At 37.3% G+C, this 22,251-nt stretch overlaps 1 protein-coding gene across 5 annotated transcripts in view; it reads left to right on the top strand.

The window, feature by feature from the left end:
- Positions 1-22,251, top strand: part of MID1 (midline 1) — a 236,590-nt gene that overhangs the window by 56,601 nt on the left and 157,738 nt on the right. The window contains exon 1 of one of the 5 annotated variants that reach the window (XM_085584467.1): positions 9,758-10,196. The exons of 2 other annotated variants lie outside the window; for them this stretch is intronic. The gene's annotated coding sequence lies outside the window, so the exon portion shown is untranslated. Of the gene's footprint in view, positions 1-9,757; positions 10,197-22,251 lie in introns of those variants that run through there. 2 more of the 5 variants (XM_085584500.1, XM_077781591.2) reach the window with 2 other exon arrangements.

The raw sequence follows: 22,251 nt of genomic DNA, 5'->3' as shown, positions 1-22,251 counted from the left end.
TTTTTTTGGTTTTTTTTATACTTTCCTGACTACTGGTGTATAAATAATTTCTGAAAGATACCATTAACTTCTCTGGTGGGAAAATAAAAATGCTAAATAATTCTAAAGAATGGAAACAGTTCTACCCACCAATTTATTTCTTAAGATACCAATAATAGAGCTGGTAGCTTCATGATTACTTTCTTTAAATAGTTCAAATAGAACCACAAGAACAACTAAAAAATCAAGGGATATCTGGAAGTTGTAGGGTAATCTTCTCTTATATATATCTTTTATGTACAGACTCAAAAGCTTATGATACTCCTCCACAGCATAGCTGGATATGCCACAAAGCTTAATGGCTTTTTCTAAACAATGCTTATCTTTTAAGGCAACAAAAACTCCACTATAAGGACAGGTAAGGAAAGAACAGCGAGATCAGGATTATCCAAGGTCACGGTGGAAGCACACAATAGCAACAGAGATGAAGTGCAAACCTCAAAATATGTATTAATACCTAGGCTCTCTCTCCACAATATCCTTTCTACCACTACACACAGCTTTTACTTGTAAGGAGCACCATAGGCTGTGTGATTTAGTTTTCTATTAATGGCAAGGTACCCACAATTATGTGTCTTTTTCCAGTGCTCTTTGAAAATGAGTTCATGAGTACCCCAAATGTCTCCGGTGAACCCTTCTTGTTGTCACAGTTGCTAGTCAAATGACAGAAGCATACAGAGGAGGAGGTTTGCCTGTGTGAATGAGCCCCCAGGATGGAAGGTGACCTCTGTCTGCCAGACGTGCTGGGCAGGTTCACTGCGTGATCCAGCGTAAGCAGAGCTGCCTTCCAGCCCTGGGCACAATGTCTGGGTGTGGGGTCACCCTGCAGCCCCCTGCCCTCTGCTCCAGGCCATGGGGAGCAAGACCCCCGCCAGCCCAGCTGAAATAGGCTCAGCAGACTCCCAGCCTCTGAGTGCAAGGCTCAGAGCTTGGCTTTCAGCAAGAAAATCGGTAATAGGAGCAAGCATTTGTCTTTGGAGGCACTGTGACTGCCAAAGAGTATATTCACCCCCATTCTTATTCAAATAAGGTACATATTCAAGACTTCACTTGTTCAGAAAGCTCTGTGAAATCTTGAGGAGAGAAAAATAGAAGAATGCTGTCAAGCTTCCCTGGCAATTAAAAAAAAATATAAAGGGACTCTTTTTCTATAGTGATTTCTAGTGTAATTTCTGTGATATGGTTGTACTTATATATGTATGCATATGTACATATGTACATATAGTAAGTCCATGTGTGCAGAGGAATAAAATAATATCATCATCGTCAGAAAAAAAACCCCAGGGATATCTGAATTAGTTAGTAAAGGTTATGCATCGAATTGGGAAGTTTTACGTGTGATTAATCCAGATTCCATAAAGTACCCTTGCTTAATTTAGGACTATTTGCATGAATGAGCGATGCCACATCTTGTTGTTGACTTAGTGCTAGCACGAGGTTACTGTGTGGGTTGAAATGACACAACTGAAAACCAACACATTTTGCATATTTTATATAAAAATTGCTTCAAACACTTTCAATGTTGCTCCCTTTACTTCATCACATGGAAAACAAACCAAATAGCTGCATTACAGAAAAATGAGACATTCACAGGATACAATACTTGCAGTGTTGTTACTTCTTCCTGTTCTAGTGTCCATGATACTTAACAGTTCAAACTGAATTTCACTCAGAAGAGATTTACAGTCTGAGGATTAAATTCATTTTTCTCCACATCTTTGAATAAGAGAAGGTGGGGAAGACAGACTGAAAGACCTTGAAATCTGGTACATTCCCTATATTAAGGTTTCTATCCAGCAAATTACTTCTTGGAGCTACTGTGTTTTAGAGCATCTCTGCGTAGCTTTTCCCAGATCTTCTTCAGTTTCCACTCACATGCAGATACTTGAGAGAATATTAAGTCTTCTTGTGGAAGAATTGATTATTTGTTTGAAAGTTAAAGCTGTACTTTTTTATTTTTCATAAAAGCTGTAATAGTTTAAACTACAAAAAAGCTGGTATATGGGACAAAAGGGATTTCTTACCACAGGATCAGGGTTGATTTTACATCCCCCTTTTCATTAATCTGAGGTGCCTCAGAGAACTGTGTATATGTCAGACTCTATTTTATTGTAGAGGTTAATTGCTGCAAAGGATGATCTATCTGATAGAATTTTTATTCACATTAATAAACTCTCTTGGTAGTTATATAAACATTTACTGTAGTCCATTAATGAAAAGCGTGCTAGAGCAGGTGCTGAGTATACCACAATAAAATTTTAGCAGTCAAGAGGTTGTTTATTGTGCTTGGTCACATACTCTTTTGCACTCACATGTATTGAGATTGAAATGGAACAAATGAAAAACCAATATTAGCACCTCTTAAAATGGGAAACAAATTAAAGGAAAACATTTTTAACTGCAGTGCCTTTTTTTCAGCTGTAAAACAATGCATTATTAATTTAGAGGTATTAATATTATTTCCCAAGCATGCTATCCATGATTTTTATTTTTCTTTTATGTGATAAATAAGATTGCCATAAAAACGATGGAAACCAAGAACTCGTGACAACTCATTTTAGGTCTGGTAGGCTTGAGTGTAAACTGAGCTGCCCAGGGAGAGTTGGTGAAAGAGTTTACTTGCTGTAATTGTAATAAAGGAAATTTAAAAACCACAACCTGTTTAAAGTCAAAAATGAGTAACTGAATATTGTCTTAAACATTGTTTCCCCTCTTCTTGGCATGCTTATGTTCTTTAGGCAAGCGGCATTATTGGACTCAGGATACAGTTGCTATATCTTTAGATAAGTAAACCTGTGCTTCTGAACCATTCAGTCCAGTAAGTCTAAGTTTGTAGTATCAGAACCTTGGCTTTCCAATGCAAGACAAAAAAAAAAAAAAAAAAAAAAAAAAAAAAAAAAAAAGAAGTAAATGCTAAGAATACATCATAAGTAGGGATCCAATCACATACATTATTTGTTTCTGATGTTACGCTTCATACCTGCCTAATGGGTTTGAGAAAATGCTAGACACATTTGTCATTTTGTACAATGTATCTTCATTATAATTCTCTAGCTCATATTTCTTCCAGAAAGGTGTCCCTTTCCCCGACTGCCATGCTATTTCAGCTATTAAAATATTAGAAAAGCATAAAAAATGTTTTTTTAAGAATAGTTTCTTCGGGAAGTGTGAATATGAAGTGTTCAGCTAGAAAACTCAGATTCCTGCCATTATTATTATATCATTACAACATTTGTGTGCCTGCAAAATACGGATTTCTGGATTTCAGTTTCCATGTGCCCTGCATAGGTTTTTTTATCGTTTTCTTTCTTTCTTTCTCGGCGTTCCGTCCGGAGCACCCATGCTCGCGGCGGAGCCGGACTGTGCGCGGTGCAGCCAGCGGAGGGAGCCGCTCCTCCTCGGATCCCGGGCCATTCCCGTCGGGAATGCGGACGCTTCCCGCATTCCTGCGCCACTGATGCGCTGCGGTTTCACAGGCAGGTCCACGGGACTCAAGCCTGCTGGTTCCACGAACAGCTGTGCAGAAACTACCAAACCTGCTCCCAGGGGGTTTCAGGAGTGCAAGATCATACCTGCAACAGAATAGGAATTCATGTTTTTTTTTGAAAATAGCTGGGTCACGTAAGTATCTGCCAGCATCACTGCATCATCCAGCTGGTACAAGAGACAATAGTGTTTACTACCTGGTGCTGCAGGTTATACTCTAGCCTTATTCATTATGTATGTCTCTTCATTACAGACAATAAAATTTGGACAGTGAGTTTTTTTTGGTTGTTGTCCATTAATTCAAGTTGGATTTGATCTTAGCACAAAGTTTATGCCATTCATAATAAAACTTATGCTTTAGTGGAGTTCCTTTAGGTGGAAGGAAACACATGGCCGAGTATAATAATATTTCTGATTACTTTGATTATGTTGAATCGGACCAGTAAGCTGCTATAAGAGAAAGTGAATTAGTGAGTCAAATTAAAAACCACAAAATAAATGCAGAAGGGAAATACATCATTAGAGAAGCCTGAGCAAAAGAATAACATAAAATGTTATAAGAGCTTAAAACCCAAATTACATTAAATTTTAGGCAATTTGACTGCATGAATCTGTATGTGAGATGTAAAGGAAGGTGCCCTTGAAGTTTGTGTGTGGTCAAAAATAATTTCCCATGGTTACTTGTGCTTGGTGATTGAGCTTGAGGCTCCCTTTTGCAATGGTTAGAGGTTTCTTTTATGTTGGACCAGCAGGTATGCCATCCTCTTCCTCATCATATAGGTCTGAGCTGGGGCACTGAGGGTGAAGTGGCCTCTGAAAGAGGGATGGAGATTGCTGCTGAGATGCTACAGAAACACAGCACTTGCTGTGCCTGGAATGAGAACTCTTGGTGTATTCCAACAGGAAAGTGGATGCTCCAGCTTTGCAAAGATGCCTTTTCAAGTTTCTCCCCTTCTTATTTCAGTTCTAGGCCATATTATTGCTTTCTGAATCCTCTGTCATTTAATATATACTCTGAAATTTGTCCTGGATTGTAAGAGGGTTTTTTATACACTATTCTGCAGAAAAAAGCCAAAACATCCCACATTTTCTCACAGCAAGAGCAGTGCATAGTATTAACTCAGGCATTTCTCACACCTAATATTCTACTACTTTTCTTGCATACATTATTGGATAATGTCCAGATAAAGTAATATGGTATTTTTTCTTGTCATATGAATATGATAGTAATTCCTGGGAGGAATCTTTAATGAGGGAATAAATCTACAACAGTGCTTATGTTCCAGCTCAGTTCTACAAATTCTTGTTTGTATAAGTGGATTTCTTGTATGGAGTCTGATTAGCTGTAAGGCATTGATGATGCTTGTGTTTGCAAAAGTTTGCAGGGCAGTTTCCCATAAGCTATTTATACCATATGTCTGTACCCCTCTTTATTCCTTTCTTCTTCCCCCACTTCCCAAAAATACCCTAGTTAACTCTATTAATTTCTCTTTGTTTTGGAAAAATGGACAAGAATATCACTATTTAAATCACTGTGTATATGTTTTCACTGTAGTAATATTCAAAAGTTGGAATTCCAGCTGTGCTGCAAACCTCTTAACTTCAGGGAAAATACATGTGTCTCCTCCAAAAGGAGGAGGAGACACATATATTAACATACTGAGGCTCCAAGCCTAAGAATTTTTTAGCAGATGTTTGTCTTTAAATAATAAAGGATTACACAAGTCTTGATGGTTGGGCTTTAAAGGCCTTCTAGTCTTCTCAATGCCTGTGTCTGTGTGCCTGCTCATGTCGGTCTGTAGCACAGTTGTGATGACAATATCTGATATTTAAAAAATACCAGGCAATGTCCATAGTATGGATGTCTCCTGACCACTCACCCCCAGGTTGGTGCAGAAGGCTGTGGAAGGTGAGTAGGCATTTTTCCTGGCTGTACAAGAGATATACCCCACTGTCCAAAATTGCAGTGTTGGTTTATCTTTGACCAGCATGCCACATCTGCCAAAGCCTCTGAACAGACACTCAGAATGTGTTTTCTTGCCAAATTTACAGAGAACTTCTTTGTTGCTCCTTGTATCTTATTGCTGAAGGAGTAATGAAGATTTAGTGTTGTGCAGGCCCCATGCTGTTCTTTTACTTTGCTGTTTTAATTTTGCTCTTCTATTTAACTTTAGAAAGACTGACATATTTACTGAAGTTTGCAGGCTGATGCACCAGCATTGGCTGATGCACTTTGAAGTTCCAAGCTAGACATCCTCAGCTTCACACACACCCCTAATGTAAACCCAGCTGCACTGCTGAATCCTTGCTTTCATCTGACTCTGGTACAAAAGTGAGAGACAGTTTAGGCTGAACCCATGGAGATCAAACCCCAGGGAAATGCTATTAGATAAGCCTTGACCAAGTGAAACTTTGACTTCAGTAACATTCTTGCTCAAGTGACTCTAATCATCAGAGTTTTTAATTTCTTTCCCTTTTTACCCAATTATGGGTTTTTTACTGTGTTCTCTCATTGCTACTTCTTCCTTCCTTCTTGCCTAGTCATTCCTCTTCCAGTTTGCAGAGTTGGTATCCCACTGCTTTCTCAGAAGAAAAATCTGTCCAAGTAGATAAAGAATAGCCCTGAAATTTGACATATATGTGTTATATGTGCATCAATCATTAAACAACATTAATATTGAATAGTAAACTTTTAAAATTTACTGACTGTGTTAAGGAGCTCATTAAAAAGTGTACTCTTAGATCATCTACTGACTATGGAACTCATATTCCTCAATCAAATCCTTAAAAGTCAGATGATGTATCTTTAATATGTGCATTTTCTTCTGTTTATAAAGCTATGTCATCTCCAGATGATCCAGATGATCTTTAAGGTCCCTTCCAACTTGTTCTATGATTCCATTTTCTACACTTGCCTTTAAGAATTACTGTGAGTTTAGGGTAAAAAAAAAAAAATCAAAGAGCTGCAGTAGATTGGACTAATCAGAGTGCAGTCACCAGTGAGTCTCAAAGAGCTTAGGAATCTTTAGTTTTGCTAGAATCTTTGCAGTGCAGTTGTCTGCACCACTCTGCTTGTAGGAAAGATTCTTTGAACTGTTCTTATGATTGCTATTAAAAGTGTATGGCTGTTATCCAAATGAAAGCCTTATCCAAGAGCCTTATGCTTTTTGTTAATCCTAGAAACATGGAAAGTAGTAAATATTGTGCAAAAAAAAAGTGCTTTGGACAGATTATACAGATAAGTGGACATGGTTGTGAGCAAGCAGAGAAAAACTTATGGAGCAGAGTGTGCAAACCTGCTGTGATTTCCTAAAACTCAGATGCCTTCAGATATTTATCATGACTCTGAAAGCTACAAGAATGAGAAAAATGAGCTCTTCCAAAATTTTGGTGCCTGTAGCTTTTGTCCCATTGTGAATTTCTTGTTCCTCTACGCCAGCTTCCAAGTACAAAGGTGGCTGCATTTTTCATGCTTCATTCTTCATTTTGATCGGTAGAGCTCATCTCATTTGTGCATAGCACAGTTAACCACCTCCTGGATGGTGCAAACATTTTTATTTAGAGCTAATATATTTATATCAATTGGTCTGTGAAGAGGCCTTATTGTTTCTAAAATGTTTAAGGTACTTCCTTCTTTACAATGGGAATGCTCTCAGATTGTTAGGGAGAAGCAAAGAAACAATGGTGGAAGTTTAGAAGCTGTAATTGGGACATAAATGGTTCACAAGTACATCTTTTAAAACCTCTTTTCAAAGGCTGAAATTCATACCACATGACTTTCACCATGCTAGTCCCCCCTAAGTTCCAGAATGGGGTCACCTAAACCAAGAGTGTAATTTTAAGGTGGTTCTTAGGAAAAAAAAAAAACAAACCCACAAAACAAACAAAAAAAATCCTACACCCAAACAAACAACAAAAACAAACAAACCAACAAACCAACCCCTAAAAATTTTACTTGAATTGATGAAACTGGATAATTGCTGATATTACACTGCATAAATCTGTCAGATTTTGACTTTTTTTGGAATATCAATAAATTTCTGTCTTTTGTTTGATTTTCTTTAAGTATCATAAGTTGAGTTCTACCTCACAGATAGTCTAATTCTATTCAAATAAAAATATTTGTAAATATGGAAACACTTAAATACTGTTATTTTGAAACAAAGTGCATCTTTTTGAAAAGACCATACAATTTTTTGGAAGTATGAACAGGAGCTCATATTTTTTGACAGAATTGTGAATATCAAATCTCAAACTAGAAATGATAGAAACATAATTTGTGTTACAAATACATACCATATTAAGCTTAATCTCAAACATGGCCCTGGTTTCAGAAATTGTCTTTTGGAGCATGAAAATCACTGGCCAAGGGTGAACTATTCTGGACAGAGACTTTGTTGAGGCAAGTCATTTGGCCCCAGTATCCACCTGTAAAATCAGAGGTCTGATGCCCTCCAGTATTCATGATGAACCCATCAGATCAGATGAATAATCAGAAAGAAATACTGAAACATATTAACAACCTGTCCTCTGCTCTAAGGAAATCAGAGGCCAACTACAGGCATTAGGATGTTAATGAGATCAATGTGGAGGTGGAGCCTTGCATTTCAGAGTTCATACACCATCTTCCTTTTTCAACCTTTTTAATGGAAAGGTAATTTCTTCATGAAGAGTTCTGTGAAATCTGGGAGGATTTTTATGTGAAATATCTTGTAAAAGGATTTCTGAATTCATTTTAGCAGAGAATCTGCTTTCAAATACTGAATTTGCAGACACCAACTTTAAAGATATATGAATCCTCTGATGCTTTATTATGTCTTTTAGGTAATAAATAAAAGACATCACATTGCAATTGTTTGCCTCAGATTACTGCAGTGAGACCTTTGTCCAGTAGAGAATTGTTCAAGATTCATGGTTCAATAATTGAATTAGCACAGTTAAGAAATAATTCACAAAAGTCACAGTCAAAGTGTTCTTTGTTTATAAATGAAACAAAATTCTTTCTTTCCTTCTTTCTTTCCTTCTTTCTTTCCTTCTTTCTTTCCTTCTTTCTTTCCTTCTTTCTTTCCTTCTTTCTTTCCTTCTTTCTTTCCTTTGTTCTCTGGTGATGTTGTTATTTTCTTAAACTAAAATATGTTTGAGATAAACAATTTGGATTAATTCCTCCTCTTGAAGCCTTTTCCTTCTGCCCTAACACCCGAACTCCAAGAAAAGTGGAAACGGATTCCCTTAAATTCACATTTTTGAGGTAGGAAAATGTGTTCAAGGCATTTATTGCATGTTTGGTTCACTGTTAAAATGACTCTGTATGGTGGAAGATTCTCCTCCTGTCTTCCTCCTTCAGCTAAGCAATAATGGGGGGACAGGACTGTGAAGTCACAACCCACATTGTGAAAAGAGATCGCATCCATCAAACTGTCACCTTGGTTTTCTCTCCAGGGTCACAGAGGAACAAAGTCAGCTTGTGTCAGGTTGAAATAGCATTGGTAAGTGTTAGTGTGTGTGAAGCTGGTGGCTTGAAGTCTATTTATTTTGTTTGAAAGGCTCAAACAGCATGCTGCCAAGCAGAAGAACAGGCAGGAGGAAGTCTCCTTATAAATTATTACTGGAAGGCTCGCAGCCAACATTTAAGATGTGAAATTATGCCATCTGCTTTTCTAGGTCTTTGATTTACTTTGTGGCAGCTGCCTGTTTCTGAGTACTTTGCATCTTGTGGAGCAGTAAAACTTGTGCTAAGAACTATTATGACAACTGTGTTTCTTTAACAAAGATTTAATACTTTCTTGAAAAGCAGAGGCTATGCAGGGATGTTATCTCAATATCTGTCTCATGTTTTCAAGATAATTTGTACTAAAAAAATGTTGTCTCTTTTTACATAAACTGGAAATGAAGATAGAATCCTTCTCTTATTGTGAAAAATGCAATTGCTTGTTTTGATTGTAGCTATCAGAAGCATTTCAGGGAGGCACCGGTGTTTTTTTTAATTCGGTGCCTCATAATGCTATTGATTTTGTGTCTGTTGGGATCTCTTTTTTTATAATTTTGGTATTGATTTTCTGGGGCAACATCTTGGTTGGGTTTTTACCTTGTTTGAAATATTTAAGATTTACTTGCGTGTTCTTTGTGAAAAAGAAATATCTAAGGCCCAACAAGAGCATTAGGAAGTCACGTGGCTAATTTTAAAATAAGAAAAAAAGCCTAATTATTTCGGTGCAGGCTAACTGAGATGCACGCCGGGGACTCTGGCGAGCACCCAGGGGTGTTCTCATTTGAGAAGAGAGTGGCTGGGAGGGCGATGGCTGGAGACGGGCACTTTTCCGTGCCCGGGGCGCTGCGCCCCAGCGCCTGGCGCGCTGTGGCTGCGCTCCCCGGGGATGCGCCGGGGCCGGGGCTGAGCGCCGGCAGCATCCCGCTTCCCCCACCCCCGGAGCATCGCTCCTGCTGGAGGCGTTCGGTGCGGCTGCCTTTTCCTGTGCGAGGATTAGGGACTGGGAGAATGGCTTTGTGAGGAAGCTCGGAGAGTGGGAGCTGAAGAGAGGCTGAACAGAGGGGCCGAAAGACTTTAGCCTTTCATAGTTCTTTCAGTCAGTTCATTCTCAGAGACCAATTGCATGCGATACGGCAGCTGGGGGTTTTGTTTTCCTTTCAGCTGTGTACTGTAGGAGAAGCTGGTAAGGTTATTTTTTTTTTTTTTCCTTGTTCTACTGTTCCGTGATGCTATTGTAATTGCTTTATCGAAGCGAGTGTCTGGTGAGGAAGGGAAGTTGGTTAATGATGCTGAGGGTCCCTGCATTGTCTCTGCTTTGTGCAGCTGCAGTTTGGGGAGAGGCACTGTTTACAGTGCTGGGGCTGCTTTCTGCTGAACAACTTTGCTGTTGTTTTTCCAAAGTTGTTTGAGCCTTTCTTTTGGCAAAGTTAGGAAAATAAGCAAATAAACAGACTTGGCTCTTTGGAAATGGGTAAATTTTTAGAAGCTGCAATTTGTTGAAAAATCTGTTCTGCCTAATTCTTAGTTTCAGATGTTCTTGCTTTGATGTTATCAGATCTGTTACTTTGCTGAATCAACTCCAAAACTGGGTTTTATGTGAGAGCCTTTCTTCACAAATCTTTTCATGTTTTCAGCAGGGCCAAGATAAATTGATAGCCAAAGAAAACAAAACAAAAATGTATCTGTGGAAGGTGAGAATACTTGAGGAAAGAATAAATTCTAGGGGAATTCAGGAATTTAAAAAAATAAATGAAGAAGCCTTAATTCTTGGCAGTAATTTTTAGCAAAATATCAGTGTAATGGGAAGCATGTGCTTAGGCATAGACTAGAAATACTCTTTCAGAAGATCCAAGATGTACAGGTGCATATCCTGTCTAACTGCACCCTTCCAAAGGAAAAGTTAATATATTTATCAACTTAAAGGAAAAAAAAAAAAAGTTAAACCAGAAGATCCTGGCTATCCTGTTCCTTTTGTTATTTCTAGAATAGTAACTTGTGTTGCTCAGAATCTTTTATTTCCTTTCATATTATCGTGGGAAAGTTTAGCTTGAATTGGTCGGACATACGTGAGCGCAGCTTGGGGTACACCATGCCTATTCCACAGGCAGGCTCTGAAAATCCTGCCTCTGACTCAAATGAATTGTAAAGACCAAAATTGCCAACAAAAGTTTCTTTTGTGGCCATTCAAAAATCACAAACAAGGTAAGAGGGAATGATTGACAACAGTTACGTTACTGATTGACAGAAAACCAAAAACTTGGTCTGTGACTTACTATGTTAGTTTTTCAGGAAGTGTTGACCTTTTTCACTATTATTCTGTTCTTTCTGATGGACTATTCCCAACTCCTCTATTGAGGCTAGAATGTCTATCTAAAATGTGTCTTTGTAATTACTGCCTATAGTCTGTATGTCTCTTTACAATGATATGCTTATTTGTTGATACCGAAACAAAATTGAGAAATGCATTGCAATCAGACCTCCATGAAAGAATGTGTATCTTTTATATGCCTCACATGCTTAGCTATTGATTTCAGCTACAGATTTCACTCCTATGAAGTAATGAAGTGCCCCATCCAAATCCTGCAGATTTATACTCAGTTCTAGCTGCTAATAATGGAAGGCCTAAGGATATCAATGTGGTTACTCATGTGAGTAAAGATTTGGAGACTCATTTCCCATTCATGAATGAAATGGTTTGGGAAATGCACAGTTACTATGGTTCTCTTTTGGCTTAAAAACAAAAATCTCCACAAAAACAACCACTAATGAGATCTGCTAGAGGGACCCAAGGATAGAAAAATTCAGTGCTTTAACATAAGAATGTAGTATTAATATGAGAATGTGACAGTAGTGTTTTAGGGGTTGTAATAAAATTTTCCCTCTCTCTAGCTTATTAACAGCTTTAGAAGGAAGGGAAAGTTAATTAATCTCTTTGTGTTGCACCACTAGATATGGCCATGACTTTTGAAATACCACCACAACTATGAGATACTCCTTACATTAAAAATAAAATTTAATTTAGGGTGGTCTTCATCATGTACTTGTACCTATTCTTGTGATAAGTGTCAGTCCTAGCAAGTGACAATAAACTGGTATTTCTGGTTAGGCTTCTCCTGGTTGTTTGTAGGCAAAGGTACAATATCTCCAGGGTACAAGGTTTATTTCACATCCTTGGTTTCACTGCAAGTGAACCAGAAGCAGGATGTCCTCTTTGTATATACCAGTTAAAGATCCTCAGTTCTCTAAAAGAGAAATTACTCTGGTTAAGTGTTTCTGAACTGTTCAACAGCATCCTTTAGTTTACAGAGATGAAAGAGATGTATTTGCTGCTACTTCTTTCCTAGTTTTTATGAATTCTAAATTTCCAAACTGTATTTTGGAGAAAAAACAGGCATCTAACTTAACAGAACTCACACCTGATTTTATAGCTCTGCATGGTAAAGGAACTATACTAAAATTATTTTGCCAAACAGTCCCAAAATTACCTGTCTGAAAGAGAGAATTTTCTATCCCATCAATTTTTAAAAGCAGAGATACATGGACTTTTATATGGCCATTATTGTTGGAAAAGGGCCTTGATCACCACCAACATCACATGCATAAAGAAGTAAATCTTGGCTATAAATGTCTTTTATTAAGTTAAAGCAGAACAAAATTCCAAAGGTAGAGGGAAACGCATAAGCAAACGTAACATTCAGTTATAAAATTAGAGCAATCTAAATATGTTTCAGCAGTCATTAGCTATCTGCTGTTTGTTACAACTGAAAGGTCTGTGCAGATCAAAACAGTAATATTGCTTCTCAAAACACATAAAAAATTGTGGAGGTGGACCTGCCACAGTGGTGTTGTGCTGGAGTTTGGTGATTTTTTGGTGAGTTTTTTCACATTTCTTGGTCCAAATGTAACATAAACAATATGTAGAGCAGAAAAAAAAAACCCAAAAAAACCAACAAACCTCAATAAGAAGAGTGTGTCTTCATTATTATTTATATATATACTTATATATGTATGTATAAACATTAATGAAAATTTATTAAGATGTACTTGGCACACTGCAGATTTTTTCCCAGCTGGTTTTGTTAGTATTCTTTTACTTCTACTCTTGCTTGCACCACTGTAAGATCTGTTGTTTGAACAGATCTGAAAAGACTCATGCAAACATCAAACATTTTCTATGTTAACTAAACACTTTCTTATGTTTGTTACTAGGATTGTAAGAGGACTCACAAATCTTACACTTAGAGCTGAAGGCTGCCCATCTTCCTAGGAATTACTGCCTGAAGTGAATGTCACTGTCAGGCTAAGCATTCTCCAAAAGGATTCTATTTGTCTTATTCTTAACAGGAGGAAAACACACCGGGGCTCTCCTGGGAAGCTGCAATGTTGCAAACAGTAAGCAGCAGGAGATCCAGTCTGGTGGGAAAGGTTAGGAATTAGCAAGCACAAATCCCACTTGACTGCCTGACAAAACAAGAGATTTTGAATGCTGCTTCAAAATCATCATTTATCATTTCTTTAAATGCTGTGAAAGTAGTCAGTTCCAATTCAGTATTCTTTTACAAATGAAGTAAAATAATGTAGAACACATGGAGTATTTTTTCATATATATTTCAATGATAGTTGAGACTTATAGTTTCTAGTTATGTCACTGTAATTTTTAAAATTTCGTGATGGAAATCTGCATGATTGCTGGTGCATCATTCTGATATGCATATCCTCCAGCACCACAGAATCACATTGTGCTCCATATCCTGGGATTTTCTTGGTTTTAAATCTATTTGAAACAGGCAGATATTGAACTGCTGATTAGGAGATCATCTGCAGTATGGTTTGAATTCAATAATATGTAGCCATAACCCCTCATTTTTGAAAAGCTGCAATGTTTGCAAGCATGTTGTGCCTCCTGGTTGGATATAATTAATCTTCATCTTTGAAATCTCAGGTCCTTCTGGAAAAGTAGTATTAATTTTCCATGATAAACCTCCAGGTTTTAAGAGATTGACTTTTGGTCCATTAAAAGTTAAAATTCAATCCACAGGGTGTGGCAGACTGAGCAGGATGTTTTCTGTCATAGCTGATGCAGAGTGAAATGGCAGAGATGTGTGGTCTTATCCAATTAAAACTGACTGAAATTTTAATGGTCTCTTGGCTGACACTTTGGGAAAGACCACCATAGATTTCCTAAGGGGAAAGAACTTTTAGCTTCCAACAATACCTGAGTCTGTCCAAGACCAGTACATTATTAGCTGCCATCTATGGGGATTTGTAAGGACTTTTGAAGTTTTCTGGATTGCATACGGGCAGAATAGTGAAATGGATTATTTTTATTTCCATGAATAGGAGTATCATAGTTCAGTGCTAAATAAAGGAGGTTAAGGGTCAACCTGTCAGTCAAAACTCATCTACAATACAAAAATGCAGGAATTTTTTCTTGAGTTAGTCTTTCTTACCCAGTGCAAACCCAGTGTAGAACTGATGTAAGAACTGAGACTTCAGGATTTCAAGGACTTTCAGAGCATTCTCAGAAGGCAAATGAAGGAACAATGAATTTTGACTGCTTCTGCATCTCTCTTAAACACTAGACTTTGCATTGGGTACTACTCCATTTTATAAATATTTCTGTATTCCACACCTTTTGCTCTCTAAGTCAATAAATTGCCTAGAAAATGTTTTGAAATGTCAGTAGATGCTGAGAGAACAATAAGAGTGAAAACTGGGAGAACATGCAATATAACCTGGTTGGCATTCAGTTCCAGAATAAGATTCTAAAAATTGGGCAACTGTGCATGAATGTCTACATGTGACCCAGCTCAAGTGACAGCTGAGACCTGAAGTACAATTCTCTTGCCCACACATGGGACCCTAGTGCCACCAGGGATGCATGAAGGTGCCTCAGACACCCAGGTGGGACTGAGAGGTGACACAGGACATTGTGACACATTGCCTTTTTGGAGAAGTAGCTCTGCCAGGGCCTCTGAAATGAGGCCCCTATGTATAGACCCTCAGCAGGGAGGCCTTCTCACCAGCTCTTCTCATTCCACTGTTCACATAGACTCCATCATCACTGGCTACAGTGCCAGTGTCACAGTTAGCCTGTCTACAGGCAACCACTCACAATTTGAATAACTGCTGATTTTTATTATGTGTTTTTATTACATCACTGCTATTGAAGCAAAAGAGTTATTTATGGACTGACATTAAAGTGCTCCTGTTCATTATAGTAATAGTAGGAAAAAGGAAAGCAGGAAGGAAGGAGGAAATTTTATTTGTCCTATCTTCTGGAGGCACCTATTTTGAATGCTTAAATTAGGACTCTTCATTGGCTTTGTAAACAATTGAGACCTATATATACACCTTATCTCAATTATTTAAATTCTGTATTAAACCCTAGCCAAGGAAAGACAGTCTCCTTGGACTGATTCATGTGGCCTTGGTAAGATGCTAAGCTGGCAACATTTAGGACTGGCTGATAGAAAACATCAGGCATGCTCATTTTATCTTAGGTCATCTGAATATTACACTCTTCTAAGTTATTCTAAGTTCTGTTAATATGTGTTCAGACTGAAAGAGGTTGAACCAAGAGTTCTTTTCAAGATATCTGTCATAATATTCTATTAATTTAATTTGGCATAACTTCTCTCTTAAATGGTCGGAACTGACTTCTAGATGTACCTCTCCATCATTTGTATGGGACCAGCAAGTCTGAGAAATTAATACTTTCCTTTTTTTATGTATCACTCACATGAAGTCCTTTTTTTGATGTCTTTAAACTTCCACATTGTTATGCATATCTATAATGTTTGTGTAATGTATCCATGTGTATTTTTAAACAATATATATTTGCACTCAACCTCACAATTTCTTTGTTTTCAGAAAATTATTTCCCCAACTGAAAACATAAACTATAAGTCATTGTCTGTTTTGGGGCCCATAGCTAGAGTTCAGATGGCAGGGCAATTGTGGAAGGGTTTACCAATTTACATATTAATTAAGCATAGTTTGATGGACCTTGATTAACATAGGCTCAGTCAACATCTTAATTAGCCAGAAGCACATTGTGAGGTACTGGTGCCTGTCTTCCAACCCCTGAGATTTTTGCCAAGCAAGTACAGACTCCCCAATAGCTGTTTTCTATAGCATTGTTAAAGCTATAGCATTGTTAAATAATTGCTCTAATGAGGGAAGTTAGTTAAAAACTGTTTGGCCATGTGTAGAACACCTGAGGTAGCAAAGCATCTTCATTGGAGGGCAGATCCCAGCCAATTTGTAACCTGGATCAGGTATAATATTAAATAACACATTTGTGCCAAAATCACATTGAGCACAGAATATATTTTTGAAGAACTGTGGATGTTTTTATCTGATTGATTAGTTCCACATGTATGCAGCCCCAGGAATCTCTCCACAGGAGCCCACATGGAATTGGGATAAGCACAATTTAAGTATGCCTTTGTAGTTGAGTAACCTGCTGGGCAGGACTTCATCTCTGGTAACAATGTCTCTCCTGATATTTTGTTTAAAGGCTTGCTAGTCTGCAGCTAATTTATTTTACAAGTAAAAATCAACTTTCTCCATACAGATATGTTTTAGAATTCCTTGAATACTATCAAATATTGTTTTCGAAAGCTGGCCTGCCTGAGGACTAACACCCCGTGGGACAAGGAAACGTTTAGAATTTTTCCATATTTGATTCCTTGCTGTACATCTTTCACTGCAGCAAAACATACACAATACTAAGTAGATGGAAATGTTAGGTGTATATTTATTTTTATTTTCAAAAGGAAAATTTTGTTATGAAATATTTGATTTTAGTGAGAAAAATGTTTATTTTATTGAATGAAACCAGAAAAATATCTCCCTTATATGTTCTCAGTATCACAAGTATGCAGAATAAAAGTGCAAATTACATGTAGACTGTGTAATTTCTGTCCTTGCTTTCATGATAGCTGGTGTAAGAGCTGCTGGTGGTGACAGAGAGAAAAACATCTGTTTTGTTGTGTGGAATTGGCATCTGAGGAAAACAGGGAGCAATTTATGACCTTATATTTTCTACTGTCATCAGGCACAACATTGTGATTTTCTGCTTGGTTACTGAGAAGAAGAGATAAGAACTATCTTTGAAACCAGTACCAGTCACTGTGTGAGAGTCTAATTCTATTCTGGCCTTCCACCCGAAGGGACTGATATCACGGCCTCCCATATAGAAAGTCTTCCCTTGCTGCAGAAATGCAGGAAAGTTTCCCTGAGATCAAAACCACTTACAAATTACAGATATCTCTTGCCAAAATTGAGAGAATTTATTAGTGGAAAAGATCCAGGAAGCTTTCTTGGTCTATTTGCCTGCCAATATATTGTTATTTTTTATATCCTCTCAAAGGCTGCATTATATGCAATCCACTCTTGTAGGTTTTAGTGACAGTCTGGACTCTTATTTAGAGGTTTATTTTCTTGGTATTAAATATTCATTTCATGTTCATCTTTGTAGTACAAAACATCCTGCTCCCTTCAACTCAGGTCACTAAACAAAAGAACTACTCTATGCATAATTATAAAAATATTTTAATTGCATTTCTAAATATACTGTAAGTTTCAGATGAATGGTTAGAATTTGTATTGAAACCTTTTGTGAAAAGCCAACCTATAAAACTATTGAAGCCCTAAAGTTTGCCATCATAAAATAAAAATTTCATGCCTTGAAATATGGAGTGATAGAAATTGCCTTGACATATAGAACTTGAAATGTCTTAGGCTAAAAATGAGCAATTTTAATCTTTGTGTATTCAAAAAATTCAGCAGCTATCTGCAGTTGCCATATTGTATTAATGTCGATGCTACCAACATCTCTTGATCTAAGTACATAGAAATTGATGGGCACAATTCTTTTTAAGCCTAAACACATATTGATAGAGCTCCCACTGAGGTTACTGCAGTCTACAGAGGTCATGTGGTAGCTGAAAATGGCTATTTGGATGAGTATCTTGACTAAAGCTAAAAATCTGTTTTAGAGGCTAAAAAAATACAAGAGAAAGCATCTTATGAGACCTTTAAACACTGATTCTTGAGATGATTTTTGTATCTGGAGTTTGGATATCATTTTAGCTATGGAGAGTAGTCCTGGAAACTGCTCTGTCTAAACCCACAAGGAAACTCTTCTAATAGATGATTTTAACTTCAACTTTACCTCCTCCTGAACATCAACAGAGGAAACTGTGCTTGAGCTCTTTTTCATCTTTTTTTAAATTCATATTACTAATATGTTTTATATTATTCCTTGTTACTTTTTCTTCTGATATCCATCCTGGATAACTAATTAAAAATGGGGATTTATCTTTCCTAACTTCCATGAATCAAAATGACAGATTGTTTCATTGTTAATTCTATAGGTTAAGTCTTTTCATACGTGCCTTCTGGAGGTTTGTGTCTTTCTGCATTATAGCAGAAGCTCACGTACTTAGATTTAACCCCATGTTTAAAATGTGAGATAAATCTCTCTTTTAATGACTTAAATTTGGTATCATTATAATGTTAAAGTCTGCAGAACTGTCTTGACATTTAAAGCACATAAAATACCATCCCTACACACATAGTCTGAAAACGTTTTTAAAGAAGACACAACTAAAATACTTAATCACTCTTGGAAATTAATTGTTAACACTAAAAAGTGTGTATTAATGTGTAACCTGTTTTTCTATGGAAAGTTATGGTACCTATTTTCAACAGCCTTAGAACATTATTTTCTAAGGGTTTCTTGAGTTCTTAGATTAAATACCAAATTCAAGTGAATGCAATCAAGAAGCAAAGCAAAATATTAAAATGTCATGAAGATATGTGAACAGTATTTTCTTAAGATACTGAATTTGCAAGTCCTAAGAGTGAACAAATGTTTTCTACAGTAGTATGGTTTTTCCATGTAAGTGCTTACAATGAATTTCAAATAGGAAAAAAGATAAAAATGTTATGTCTCATACTCAGAATTCATCATGTTGTTAAATCCCCATAATCAGTCATCCTCCTGGAAGTGTTCAAGTAGTTACACTGTAATTAACTTGCATTTGCACAGTATTTTTCAGGGTAAGGGAATCTGTACAAAGTGCTCCCATTTTACAGAAAGGAAAACAAAGAGGTTCAGTGTTTTGATCTGATTCTGGAATTTCTGAGCCAAGTAGGTCTCTAGTGTTCATGATCAGAGGTCAGGACATCTTTCACATATGCTCCTCTCTCCCCCCTGAGAAGAGATTTTCCCAGAATCAGTCCCAGGCAGGCACACTGAGGAAGCATGTGGGGACTTATTAACAAGACACATTTGTTTGAGTACAATTGCAGTCATTAACAATGCAGTCATTGAGCTGCATATACACAGAAATAAATATTTATGTGATTGCTGATCTATCTGGAAAAAGTAAAAATGGGGAAAAATTATATTTTTTTGTTAGATGTCTGACTCTTTCTGTTATGCCATTTCTATGTTGTCGTCTTTGTATAGAGCTGTAGGCTTGAGAATGTTAGATCAAATTGAAAACATTTAAAGTAAAAAGAAAAACAAAACAAAACAACAAACAAATCACCAACCAAAAACTAAAACAAACAAACAAAAATACCAAAACCAAACAACAAACAAAAGGCTGGGAAAAAGCAGGTCAAAAAGCCCCATCCAGCTGTAGCTGATACTGTTCAGCTTGAAAAATGTGATGTTAGTTCTCTCTGTTTTTTAATGTAGATCATTAAAGGGCTTTATTGTTCTTTCCAGACCAGTACAAAAGGCATTCAATATCTTGATGTGTCTCTATGAATTTGAAAGATATGACCTCCATAGGGGATACTGCTGTTGGTTTTACACCATTAATGTTTTCCTCTGTTTATTTCTGCAGAATACCTGCACCATCTTTTAAAGTGGGAATTGCCTGGGGTGACAAATTGAATCTTGAATCTTTGCACCTGACACCACAAGAGCCTATAAATTAGTCATGGACTAGGAAGATACAATCCTAAATATTTCTATTCTCATAGAAAAAACAACCCTTAGGTCAGTATTAAAGAATGGAAAACCTGGACTTGTTAACAAGAAAGCAATTAATTATTTACACAGATGTGAGTTTTTTCCATCAGCATCTTTAGAATGAAGAATCCTTGTTCTGCTAGATTTACTTCTGCCTTTGAGAGTGTAGCCATTAAGAAAAGGTATTCGTCAACCCTTTTTAATACTGGGAAAAGCAAGCGACAGAAAATATGATTCTAAAGCAGGGCTCTATGTGTTCATTGCTTTTGATCTTTCAAAAGAAACAAAGATTAAGCTATCTTATTGCAAAGCTACAATAGTGTGGAATCACTGGTAGTGACTGTACTATCATCCATATGGTGGTTTATTATTCTAGCACATTCATGGCCAGGATGAAGCACATAAATTATTGAGTGCTGTGAGTGATTTCATTTATGTATATATGTATGTATGCATGTATGTCATTTTTAGAGCAAACAGTAGAGAAAAACCTTGCATCCTCATATGACTCCCGTGGGGACTCTTAATGCCATTCAGCCAGGTGGAGCTTCTCTGTGCTTTTATTCCCATTCACTGCCATCCATCTATCCATCATAATGCCCTGAGCAGTTTTCATCCATGAAAACTCCTTGCTATAGCAATACATAAGCTTTGTAAATAAAGTCTGGCATCCCTGAGGGGAACAATATAGACTTCTAGAAATTCTCATATATTTAATCTGGTTTAAGGCCTGAAAAGTATATTTCTGTAATAAAATATTTTAATATCTTTTTGTCCAGGGAAATTTTTTTCCATGGCAGGTGTCCCACAGGACTGCTGCAGATATTAACATTTAGGGGTTTCAAATGGATGCAGTATGATACAGGAATTTTTTTAAGATTATTCCAAGGAGAAAGGACCCCACCCCCATCCTCCTCATCCCCAGTATCTGAGCAGTTTAAAAGCATAAAGTTCCAAGTTATCCCCTGCATATATAGGCAAAAAACTCCCAATGGCTACAGCCAAAGCTGCATGTATGCATCCAAGTGCAGTATTTTGGTTCTGAAAGTTAACTAGGATATGAGAGAACAGAACAGTGTTTTGTATAGCACCTTTCACACTTGTTATGGCTCAAAGCACCTCATAAGGACATAAATGAGATACTGCTAGTGCAGGGAGAATGAAAGAAGCTGAGAAGGTATTAGGTGCTTAGCAGGAGATCACGAAGAATTCCAATGAGCAGAGCTTGATTTAATAAAAAAAAGCAGTAATGGCTAGAAATATTGATGTTATATTTTTCCTGCTTTGTCTTTCTCCCTGTCTCTTACATGCATAAAAGATGACACCAAAATTTTGAGAGTTTATGATCCACTATCTTAACACTGTTGACTTATTTTCCCTTAGGTGTTGTCTTCTGAGCATTCAGCAAGACCTGGGTGTTACTTTTGAAAAACAAAATGTCTTCTCAGCTTTGGCCTTTCAGTGTGAAACGCTTTAGTCTAGTTGTGACATCATACACAGAGCTATGTAGTAGGATACCCAGTCCTTTGGAGGCAAAACCCTCCTAAGCATCCAGGGTTCCAGCAAGCAGCTAGGAGAGGTGGGCAGTTTTCTAGTACCATCTTTAGGCACCTGTGCTGCCTGAGCACAGATGTCTAGGTTGGCTCCATCTCTGTACATTCAGGACTCGGGGGTGTGTGCCTGAACTGAGCTGACAAATCTTGTGGGGAGCTTGAATTCAGAGCCAATATTGTCACATTTAACTTGAGCATAGCACTGTCTTATGAGTGGTTCTAATATACTGGACTCTTCCTATGCCCAGTAACTTGAGCAGCAAGGTACATGGATCAAGCTCCACAGAGCAATGAAGACCTGCCATAAGAACCCAACCACAGGGGAATTACAGCAGATTCCTCTGTAAAGGTTGTGCTGAGATTTGGAACAGCTGAAAGGATGCAAGAGTTGATAAGCCTCCGTAGCCCAAATAAACTTTTTAAGGCAAAAGGGTCAGTCATTGTCTGGAGATAGTGTATTCAGCCATAAATTCCTGATTTCACCAACAGAACAATTTTAGAATTTGTGGATTCTCATAATCTGTTTCTGATGCGATATGATAGTTGCATGTGTCTGTAATTTCCCCTCTAAATCAATTTGTGAGTAAGCTTTCTTGCAGTGACTGCATAGTTCTCATTGTTTACCAGTCTCTCTTCACATTACTGACATCAAGGTTTGATTTATCTGATTATATTTACTTAATTGTTTA

Source organism: Lonchura striata, chromosome 1 (genome assembly GCF_050655825.1).
Source record: "Lonchura striata isolate lonStrDom1 chromosome 1, ASM5065582v1, whole genome shotgun sequence".
In the NCBI taxonomy this organism is placed as follows: domain Eukaryota; kingdom Metazoa; phylum Chordata; class Aves; order Passeriformes; family Estrildidae; genus Lonchura; species Lonchura striata.
Note: the sequence above shows the minus strand (reverse complement) of the source record. Positions and strands in the feature narration are given on the sequence as shown.